The 12055-nt window shown below is 40.9% G+C and overlaps 1 non-coding gene and 1 pseudogene across 1 annotated transcript; one reads left to right on the plus strand and one right to left on the minus strand.

Moving 5' to 3' along the window:
- Positions 1–4985: 4985 nt before the first annotated feature.
- On the minus strand, positions 4986–5606 carry LOC149994712 (ras-related protein Rab-18-like; annotated as a pseudogene).
- Positions 5607–11891: 6285 nt separating this feature from the next.
- On the plus strand, positions 11892–12055 carry LOC149994713 (U1 spliceosomal RNA). Its single transcript, XR_016507915.1, has one exon. It is a non-coding gene; the product is annotated as a U1 spliceosomal RNA (small nuclear RNA).

Below are 12055 nucleotides of genomic sequence, written 5' to 3' on the forward strand. Positions count from 1 at the left end.
AAACTGCACCCCTTCTCTCACTTTGAAATCAGTGCTTGAACATGCAGGCCAGGACACTCACCGGTTTGGGGGCGCAAGCAGCCCCAGACGCTGGGCCCCACAGAAGGAGCGGTGGTCAGTGGTGGCCCCAGAGTGGAAAAAAGCTGCGGAAAGGTGATGATGGTGGTGCCGGCCCCATAAGTGCACACTTTCAGCCTGAAGCTGGAGAGCCATTCACGTAATAGCCTTGGGCCCCAAAAGGACCCGATAAGAATGGTCCGGGATTTCTGGACATTGCCTCTGGTTCTGGGGGTGGCTGCATTCTTTCTGTTTTGAAAATAAATAAATAAATAAAAAGGACCCTGAAGCCAAGGGGTCTCCTGCTCCCCTAAATTGGCAACATTTTAATAAGACCTTTTTCTTTCGCCATGAATCTTTGTGTTTTGCCTGTATTTGGCGGCAGGTGGCCGAATTCCACTCTGTTGGTAACAGTAGGGATATTTTACCAATCACTTTTAAAATCTGAATCTGCCTCCTTTCAACTAGGGAATGTTAAGGGGTAAGTAATATGTATTCCAACTCACCTGATAGGGCAAGATTTTTTCTTTACTTTTTTTCCTAAAGATTTTATTTATTTTTGGAGAGAGGGCAACGGAGGGAGAAAGAGAGGGAGAGAAACATCAATGTGTGGTTGCCTCTCCCATGCCCCCAACTGGGGACCCAGCCTACAACCCAGGTATGTGCTCTGACTGGGAATTGAACCGGCGACCATTTGGTTCACAGGCTGGTGCTCAATTCACTGAGCCACACCAGCCAGGGCAACATTTTTAAAAATCAATGACACATATCCTTTTTCCAGAAGGGTGAAATGTATTTAGAAGTAAGTATATCAGATACTTAACCAACAGGGAAAATAATAATTTTAAAGGAGTTTTTACAAGACGGAAGTAATCTTGAGACTGAAGGTTTGATACAGGATGTTCCAATGCAACTTCAGGCCTTTCCAGTCACTGATATCCTTTATTCAGGAGCTGATATTAAGCCCAATATGCAATATTACTTTTTAAAATGGGCTTATAATGCCATGTACAAGCCTCTGTAATTCTTCTGTTCTCCCAATAAAAAAAAAAAAAGAACCCTCAGTGGGTAAGGATGGAGATTTGTAGAGCCTCATAGCTATAAGTAGTTATTCCCAAACATAATGTGGTTCAAAATCCACATAATCTATTATCAAGTATTCCTGTTGACTACCAATATTTTCAATTGTAGATTTATGTAGTGCCTTTTCAGCTTTACTGTAAAAAAAAAAGGACAGAAATACCTCTTCATTTTCACCTGGGAAGATTACAAGTTTTTTGCATAGTAATGCTTCAGGGGTATGTGGAGAGTCCCATCCATTGTCTTAGATATTAAAGCCAATTTCAATGATGTTAAATTTCCTAGAGATTCTACTCTAATACAGTATGTGTGGATGGTTTAGTTTTTGATCTAGGAAATTACTAGACTCCCAAAAGGACACAATTAACATATTACAACAACCAACTATAAAGAGACATAGGACATCAAAGGACAAGCTTTGATTCTGTTTACCCTGGTAAAATACTTTGGCTACTGCCCTGGCTGGTGTGGCTCAGTTGGTTGAAACATCATCCTTTAACTGAAAGGTTACGGGTTTGATTCCCAGTCAGACCACATGCCTGGGCTGCAGGTTTGAACCCTGGTCTGGGCGCGTACAATTCCTGATTGGGTTCATACGCCAGGCAACCAGTTGATGCTTCTCTCTAGCATTGATGTTTCTCTCTCCCTTTCTTTCTCCCTTACTCTCTCTTTAAAAGCAATTAAAAAAATGTCATTGGGTAAGAATTATTTTTAAGTCAGTCTACTAATTAACCCTGAAAAACTTATAGGAATAACGTTCTTTCTTCTTTTAAAAACAAACGACAACAACAAAACACCAGCGTAGAGGGCTTTAGGGTTTGACTGGATATCGTCACAGCTGGATTCCAATTTTTTATTAATGGCACAGCCTCTATATGTCTCATTAAAGTTAAATTGACCTGATCCAACTCAGTGGAACCCAGAAGAGAAACAAGTTGTAAAATCTTTAGAGATTTACCTAAAGCTCCCACTCTGGGACACCTTAATTATAAACTTTTTATACATAAAAATGAGGGAAATACTTTTAGAAGTTTTAACTCCAAAACATACATCATAGACCTATAGGATGTTGTAGCCAGCAATTAGACTCAGTAGCCAAAGGGCTCTCTTCCTGCACGACAGCCTTCTCTGCTATAGACGTGTTGTGTAATCAAACAGAAAACATGGCTATGGGCTCTCCTTTGTTTATGTTCCCCATTTTGTTGAGTCTCCACTGCATTCTCATCACACCCAACACTGTTTTTTGCATCTAAGGAAAGCAAGCTATATTTATTTTTTTAAAAAAAACTATAAAATGTTAGAATATAAATCAAACAAAATTAGTTTTTAAAAGTTAAGTGACTAATATGTATCTAAATTCTGACAATCAAGGCAATAATCCAATGCATAGAAAGGTTATTATATAGCCCAAGAAGCAAAAAGCAATAAACATAAATATCTTGTCAATATATACACTATATGAATATATAGATCTACAGTTTTAACATAACACAAACAAATCTTAAGTACATGTGTTGGCTAAGTTTTTCCAACATTAAAGCAGTAATTATTTTATACTTGGTAAAAATGTACATACTTTATAAAATCTTTAATTACATGTAGTGAGGTCTAGCAAGTGTGAACCAAGTAGAATGTAAAGTTTTCTTATGTGAAGATGGACATTTCAGAAAGAACCCAACTTAAAGTAAATCCATTATCACATGTATTGTAAAGAAAACCCACAAAAATGTTTATCTTTTGCAACCACGTACAGGAACAAACTGCCCAGGAATTTGTATTATTTCTGGTATTATAAAGACCTGCCTGAAAAGATAAATTACTTACTTGGGGGCTTAAACAGCAGAAGTCAATGTGAATTAAATAATATATGAGTAAAAATATTTATACAATGTGCAAAAGCTACAGGTTAGAAATCTGAATACTGTGGCAAACATGTATTAGTCTGTACAAGTTGGTTTTGATAAAATATTGACTACTTGTGATGGAACTAGAGAGAATTATGCTTAGCGAGATAAGCCAGGCAATGAAAGAAAAATATGGTATGCTATCACCCAGTACAGGAGACTAATAAACAACACAAACAAATGAACAAAACTGAACAAGAAACAGAGTAACAGTTAGCAGGGGGGAGGGAGGAGGGAGGGAAGGGGCTAAGTAGGGAAAGGGTTTAGCAAAGGAACTAATATAAATAACCCATGAACATGGACAACGGGGTCGGGATGGACCGTGGGAGAAGGGGTGGGCTGGGGGAGGGGAGTAGCAAATGGGAAAAAGTGGGACAATTGTAACAGAAAAACAATAAAAATAAAATTAAAAAATATATATTGACTACTTGTTACAATAAATTATCAAAATTTATGTTGCAACAGTATTTTCCCAACATACATCAAAATCTGGAAGCAATTTTTTTTTCCACAAATTGTCATTTAGTGGGTTTTTTTTCCCAACCCTCAAACATAGGCATGGGTTTTTGAATACCAACAAGCAACTTATGGAAGTCATAAGATACAGCTATGCATAAACATTACATGAGCTTCAGTGGAGGCACCTGGGCAAGCACCACCTACACTTAGAGCAAAGGGTGTTGGTTTAACCAGTGTTAAGTACTAACATGAGCCACATAAACACACTATTCATGTCCTTCTGAAACCAACCAAACTAAGGGAAAACTTTATTGCCATCCTGCCAAACATCACATAAAAACGCTGCACAAAGGGTCATGAATCCAGTGTACACATATCACAGAATTAGAACTTCAGTTAAGCAATTGGGCTACTCATTGAAGTAAATTAAAAAGACCAAACTTCTTTTTTAAGACTAAATTTATTTATTTTTAGAGAGAGGAGAAGGGCGAAAGAGAGGGAAGGAAACATCTATGTGTGAGAGATACATTGATTGGTTGTCTCTCGCACACCCCCGACTGGGGATCTGGTCCGCACCCCAGGCATATGCCCTGACTGGGAATTGAACCAGTGACCTTTTGGTTCACAGGCTGGCACTCAACCCACTGAACCACACCAGCAAAGGCTTGACCAAACTTCTTTAACATATCAATGTTATTTTAGAAGCATCATCAGAACAGAGATTTAATTATAAGTTGGCCTGGACTGCATCTTGTAAAGAGAATTTTGCTTAGTATTAAAAGAGAATCTGTCAACAAACATCCTAGGAAAACTGTGGAATCATGTTCTTTGTTATTCCTGAATAAATTCACCAGATTGGATGATATCTGTAATCTCCCAGTGGCTCTAGGAATTCTACATACCAATTAATTCAGTAATTGATAGGAGTATTTAATTAAAAAGAAAACCAAAGTAGACCTTATTCTCAACATATATTACATAGGTGGACTTTAAAAACTCACATCATAAATGTAAGTCATAAAATCAAGTGTACTTATAAAAGTACACCAGTTTTATGTTACATAAAATCTGTATCCCTGGCTGGTGTGGCTCAACAGATTGGGCACCAGCCTGTGAACCAAAGGGTCGCTGGTTTGATTCCCAGTCAGGGCACATGCCTGGGTTGCAGGCCAGGTCCCCAGTTGGGGGCACGCAAGAGGCAGCCACACATTGATGTTTCTCTCCCTCTCTTTCTCCCTCCCTTCCCCTCTCTATAAAAATAAATAAATAAAAATCTTTTTAAAAAGACCTGTAGACTGCAAACTGCATGCTTGCCATACATTTTACCTGGGAAAGCCAATGAGTAGGATTTCTTGCAAACATTTACTGCCATGGTACAAAACAGATATGTGCAAACCGCAAGATCCCTAAAACAGCTGTTAGTGTTTATATTCAGAAAGATGTCACTATCTGATCAAATATGCAAGAGATGGCATTTCCCAGAGTTTATAACACAGAACAAAAACCTCCGCAGGCTCCGCCTCCATGGCCTTCTTCCCAGTGTGACAGTTTGAGTCCTTTATTCTGGGTCTCACTTTCCCACAGTCCAGGCGTCTGAATGATCTTTTCAGCAAGTCCCTCAAAGGCACACTGTACACCATCACAGGCTTTTGCACTTGCCTCTACAAATAACACGGAATGCTTTTGTGCAAATTTCAGGCCCTCGTTTCTATTGACTTCATGATTTTCCTTATCAGTTTTATTTCCAACTCGCATGTTTACTGTCTCATTTCTCATGCAGTATGTTTCCAATTCACTTACCCCATTAACCAGTTTAACAAAGCTGTCTCTTCTTGTGACATCATAATCTAATATAACATGCTGTGCACCTCTATAATACCTACGGATTAATGTTCTGAACCTCTCTTGACCAGCAGTATCCTATGTTTCAAATTTAGCCTTATTTCCATCCACTGAAATTGTTTTTACCTTAAAGTCAGCACCTATTGTTGCTGCAAGTTCTGGATCAAAACTATCATCTGTGAACCTCAAGAGCAGGCTAGACTCGCCCACGCCGCTCTCACCGACGATGAGGATCTTCAGGGTGATCAATACGTCCTCAGTCATCCTCACCCTTGTCAGCTCCGAGCTCAGCCATCACAGTCTGGCTCTCAAACCTTCACCAAGAGGAGGTGCCCGTGCATGTGCCTCAGCACATCTGTCAGTCGACTGGCTCTTGCCTTCTGCACCTCATTTTACTTGAAGTCTTAACCCAGCCACTTTACTACCTTCTTTGCTAGATGAAGACGTCCGTATTGCATTTTGCTTACTGATTGCCTTCTTGTTCCTAGGAATAGTTTACAGGAGACTTCTATTGATAAAACTGATTTAATTTTGTTTAGAGATGGATTTTTAAAAAATAAACAGGGATGTTAACTAGCTGGATCTGCAATAACTTCCATGTGTACGTAATTGAAGGTTCTTATTTACCTGAATAAGATCTTCCCAACTAGCCTAACTAACTGTACTAATTCAGGCTTGTCAATTGGCCAAAGATCAAACAGCCAATATTTACATTGATAGCTATGCCTTTGGTGTAACAACTTTAGAATATTGTTAAAGCAGCAAAGCTTCTTAATTTTCTCAGGACAGCCCATAAGGAATGGAAAGCAGGTGTAGAATTATTAGATGTCACACAGAAATTGAAACAATTGGCAATTGTAAAAATTCCAGGACATTCTAAAGCTGCCACCATAGAAGCAAAAGGAAATTATTTAGCTGATGCTGCAGCTAGACAGGCAGCATCAAACAGCCAGATTATCCACCCTGAGAATGCTCCTTACTTCCTATTACAGGACATTATTTTTTAAATCTCTTTTATAGGTCCATCAGAAAGCTTCAGAAAAAAAAAGGCAACAAAAGGGGGGAACTATTGTCACAGGCAAACAGAAATGGCTCGGACTCTATCAGAAACCAGTCTTAGCTACAGAAGCTTAATTAGCTATACTTGATAACATGTACATGTGCTAAAACATTGGAGTTCTAAGAGAAGATTTCATGGAGTGAACAATATTACTGCTACTGTAGTTCATTAAGTATAGAGCATATGTTCTATATGTTCAACTATAACCCTGGAAAGTCATTTCATGAGTCCCAAAGACATTTCCAAAGACATTTCCCACATCCTTTTAGCTCCATTTGAGGCGTGGTAATTAGGTTTTATCCAGATGCCACCATTTCAAAATACAAATATGTGTCAGTTATGATTTACAGGTTGAGGCATTCCCTTGGAGGAAAGCAAAGCATTCGTCGGCAGCCGTCCGTCTCGAGAGACGATGGTGTAGCTTCTTAAGAGTTTATCTGCACCGCCGAGAATGGTTGTGCAGTCCGACTCAGGAGTGACATGGTATCTGTCTCCTCCCGTGTTGAATCGACATCTTGCGATGACGCTGGAGTGTCCTCTCCAGTGGAGCTGAAGCTACAGAGCCTGGGCAGGGTGATATGGAGGGTCTGCTGTTGCCCATGCAGCAGACCCCCCTCTCTTCGCAGCTGAAGGATCCAAGGGAAAGACGGAGTCAATACAGCTTGGCTTCAGGTGCGCCGCAGGAGTTGCCGGTGTTGACTACAACGTCAAACCGCCTTAGGGACTCCAGCTCCGGATTTTCTGTCGGGGTTTACTCCCTTAGCCTTTCCCCTGAAGAGGTATGCCGCAAGGCAGCGGAGGTTTTTTGGAATCAGAGTTTTCCTTCTCTGATGTGCCCTGACTGGAAGATCGAACCAGCGACACTTAGCTCGCAGGCCGACGCTCAATCCACTGAGCCAAACCAGCCAGGGTTAAAGCAAAGCATTAATGGTAGGTAAATTATTATTAAAGAAAAAAAAATTAATTCCCAGTTGGGGAATTCCCTCTGAATTACAGTGACCGAGGGATTCATTTACTAGACAAATAATGCAATCCATTTGTGATATTTGGCTTATTCTACAAGATTTGCATTGTTCCTATCACCCCAAGTTCTCTGGGTTGATCAAACATATAAATGGTACAATTAAAACTCACCTAGATATATTTTCAGAAGCTTTTAACCTCCCTTGGCCAAAAGCTCTCCCTATACTACTCCTCAACCTGAAATCTATGGTAAATGTAGTCTTTCTCCTTAGGAAATAGTCACCAGCTGCCCTGTGAATCTGGATGAAGGGACATGTAAATCAACTTTACTAAAAGGAGACACTCTGCATTATTATCAAGAGCTCATTAACCAGCTTGTAAGGACAGATAAATTAGCAACATTCATTTTGTTATTGGTGAAGAAAGAATTCTTGCAGTACCTTGAGGAAAAGAATTCCCTGAGACCCTCATGGGAGGGTGTGGCTCCGTGTTAGACTTTACTGATGATGTAAAATTAAGGGGGTTCCCCTCCTGGCTTCCCAATGTCCCATCTCCATCTCTCTCACCATGGAAATTAGATTTTACCCAAGACAAAAACCAGTGTCCAGAGTCTCTGCTCCATATTAAAGCCCAGTCCAGCTCAAAATCCTGTTAGCTTAGCTTGTGTTCTCAGCTGCATCCATTGTTGTGCTGCGGTATTCAAGCCGCTAGGGCCACATGGCCATGGAGAGAACAGGTGCATGACCATTCAAGTGCAGGTCATCAGGCATGAGAGAGCCTTCTTTGTTCCCCCTGGCTTATAACCAGGAGGTTGGATTTGGGACAAACCAGATGCTTTCTCAAAATGACCGATCAACTTCCCAAGTTTTTACAGGTTTTGGGTGGGTCCACACCTCCTGGTTAGACTGACAGGCATCTATGGTCCTGCATCTCCCCCTGCACCCCCAAAAAGTCTGGTACCGAAGGAGGGAAGGGAAGAGTGTTCATTCCCTTGGCAGAGCAATGCTATAAACCCTTGCAGTGTAAAGATCCGTAGCTTCCTGGTGAAGCAAACAGGCTTAGGCCTCCTAGTTTATTAAGCTCAATGTCTAAGTCCCTTTCCTCCCCTTTCCCATCAATGCTGTAATTAGCTAAATACCAATGGTGTCTATTTTACAGTGTGCTGCTGGGACATGAGGACTCTAAAGGCCACAACTCACAACCAGGAGATTTTTGTCTATTAGAAAATACATTAATTAAGACTCCAACATTGTTGGAAGGGATCTTATCAGATGCCTAGCAGTGTGTGGACATCTCTCCCTGGCTCTGACACTTGCCTCCACCTGCAGTGGAGATCAAGACTTCTCCAGGATGAGAAGCCCCCAACATTGGAGATAGACAACTACCACAAGGCTGCTATACCTACAAATTGATGGTGAACTTTATTTGTTTGATCGTCTTTACATATCTGTTGATATTAATAATAAATTTTATTATACTTGTTTTTTAGGCTTTTCTCAAACCTTGTGTATATAGCCCAACTATCATAATTGCATAAGGTATATAAGAAAACTTTTGTTTTATCAATAAAACTACTTTTATGGTTTCTCTTTTGAAACTTAGAAGAAATGCTATTGCAAAAGGAAGAGATTTGTGTATTTTCAAGATAAATTAAAAGGAAATAGTTTGTCCTAATAAGTTAATTATTGCAAAATGAGTAAAAAGACAAACCAAGAAGAACAAGGGAAGTTTGTACAAAGTTAGTGAAGAAGAAATACTGAGAAAGCAGGTTTATGTATAAACACTAATCATGGGAATGTGCTTACCCCCTAACCCAACAAGGACTACCAACTACGTACATTAATTCAGATGGAAGCTGAAGTGGCTATAAAAACAGGGCCCTCTGTAACTGCTGCTGAGGCACAAAATATTTACTTATAAAATTCTTATGTTCCTCCTGGCCTCTGGGTTTATGGAGCATTGTGTTCTTACAGCTTTGGCCCCAATTAAACCTTAAGGTTACAGCTCTCAATTGCACAACTAGAAGAAGTCATAATAACAGCACCTGAGTGCTTCCAATGGGAAGTAAATGGACCACAGTAAATAAAAACCTATCTTGTGGTCAGATTATGAAAACTGGAAAGGTATATGGTATGTCCGCAGACTGTAAGAAAGTGTTATACTAGATGCAAAATATAGAAAAGTGAGACAGACAACAAAACTTGGATCATGAGAACTTATAGGTTAGAAATGATCCAGAATGTTTTTTCTTTTGTGTGTGTGTACGTGTTATTCTGGTTTACTTTAGTTGGATTTGGGGTGTTTGTTTTTCCTCATGAGCCTGTGTTACATGCATTTTCTTTTTATCTAGTTTTTTTTCTTTTTTAAAAATTGTTGTTCTTTTACAGTTCTTAATGTGGGGCCATAGGGCCTGAACCACTCCCATTTATCTGCTTTTCACTTCTGAGAAAAATTCAGCCTTGATTTCCATCCAAGGTTACGGTTTTACCCCATCCAAAATGGTCCATCATTCAGCAAGACAAACACTGACACTAAGACTTCCTAGCACCATGGGATCACAGTATCCCACCAAAATGTTGCTCATCAATGCATCCTTCCAGGTTAATTTATGACTAAAAGGGGGACATCTGGGTGTAAAAGGGACCACATACTAAACCTGACAAGCTCAGGGGAGGCCTGCCTTAGAAACTCAGAGACTGAAGGTAACCACATAGGATGGTCTGAAATTAACTTTCTAACTAAAAGCAGTTCATGGTGGGTAGTCATGTCCTAGGGCATGCTGTATTTTTCCCTAACAAAGGCCAATTGTCACCATAACTGAGCTTGTCTGTTGTCTGTTTGCATCTAGAACAACATACCTGATAACATGCTTTTGAAAGATCAAAGTAATTTTCTCTCCACCCTCTCAGTTCACAACCACAGCACACACAAATCTTTCTTCATTGTTATCATAATCACATTAATTATTAACTGTTAACTATCCTGTACCCCCCTATGTCAAAGAAGTATGTGTCACCTGGGCAGGTGACTTGGTTGGTTGGAGCATTGTCCGATACACCAAAAGGCTGCAGGTTCAAATTTTGTCAGAGCACATAACTAAATTGCAGGTTCAATCCCCACTCAGGGTGCATACGGGGTGCGGCAACCGATTGATGTTTCTCTCTCTCTCTCCCTTCTTCTCGCTCTAAAATCAATAAACTTATCCTCGGGTGATTAAAAATAATCATTTTACTTTTTTATCTAATCCCAGAGGCTTCCCTGCTTTGCTTTCTCCCAACTCACGCATCTATCACCAATGAATTTTATGTCACCTCCTTGAAAGGACAAAGCCAGTGCCATTTGCTATGATAGCGTCATTTGCCAAGCAGGCCAATGAGCCTGTAAAACATGACTTCCATTTCACTCTTCTGAGCTTGTGTCCCCAGGACTGGAAATTACTGGAAAGCAAGAACAGAAAGTGACTAACTGCTCCCCAGAGCTGCAGGCAAAAGATAACATTGAAGCAAACTGCAGCTCATACAAAACCACCTAAAACCGCCTGTATTGCAAAGCCCCTAACAGCCCAGGGAACAATTGGGCCTGCCTCTCAATGCAGAGGAAAAAGTGGCATTTTAAAACTCAAGCCACTTTTCTACCCCCTTGCCTGACTCTTTAACATCCCCTCCATCTCTTCTCCCTACTTCTCCTCAGACCTCTCCCCCTCCCCACGCTTCAGATTTGGTTTCTTCGGGCCATTCCCAATCTGGCCATCCTCTCAGTAACCCCCAAGCCTGCGACCCAGCTCCCTCTCCATGATGTTGCTGGATCGGCGAGCATTGTTTCGGTCCAGGCTCCTTTTCAATGTCAGACCCCTCCCAAATTGAGGTCAGACCTGGCAGTTTTTTGGCAAATTCAGTTACATTTACAGAGGAGTTTGATTATCCCACTCACTCATGCGACGTCTTTGTGACTGTTTTGTGACTGCCGGTGTGTACTCCTTAATCCCGCCCCCTTACTCACTGGCCCCCCCCCCTTTACTTCTGGCAGCTCTCACCCCCCGCAGAGTAAGCTCCTCTACAAACGACAGAGGGACGTGTCCAATGCTTGTTTCTAAGTCAGAACCTGTTTCCTTCCAACTAGAAAATGTTATGGGGCAACATATATTTTTACCAATCAAATCTGCCCGGATTCACCTGGTAATGTGAGACTTTCCTGAAACCAGTGATGCCCGAATACTTTTTTCCAGGATGTATTTAGAACTCAGTAAACCAAATACAGGACCAAATGGGAAAACAATAATTTTAAAGGAATCTCCAAGAGGAAATTGTAACAAAGCAGCGAAGGGGTTTCCAAAGTGCCACAGCTCATGGTTTGGGGGATGGGGAAAGGAGATAACACAACTTTTAAGGTACTTGGCATATCTATGGCACGCTGATAGCTAGATAATAGGCTATGCTGCCCCCAGACAGAAGGATGGAAGATAGACTTAAGATAATTTCCATAACCATGATGTATGGTGCCTGGGTCAGCATTTAAAATCAGGCGCTATACTTAGGTGGCAGGGGAGATACCATAACCATGAAGGTGGCTTTCCCAGGGCGAGGCTTATCCACTGCCCTCCGGACATGCTGACCCCTGCGATTTCCCCAAACGTGGGAAACCTGACTGCATGATCTGTGGTCATGGGGGACAGTGTCCGCGCGTTCCTGGG

Source organism: Furipterus horrens, unplaced genomic scaffold (assembly GCF_987537825.1).
Source record: "Furipterus horrens unplaced genomic scaffold, mFurHor1.1.pri manual_scaffold_13, whole genome shotgun sequence".
Lineage (NCBI taxonomy): Eukaryota > Metazoa > Chordata > Mammalia > Chiroptera > Furipteridae > Furipterus > Furipterus horrens.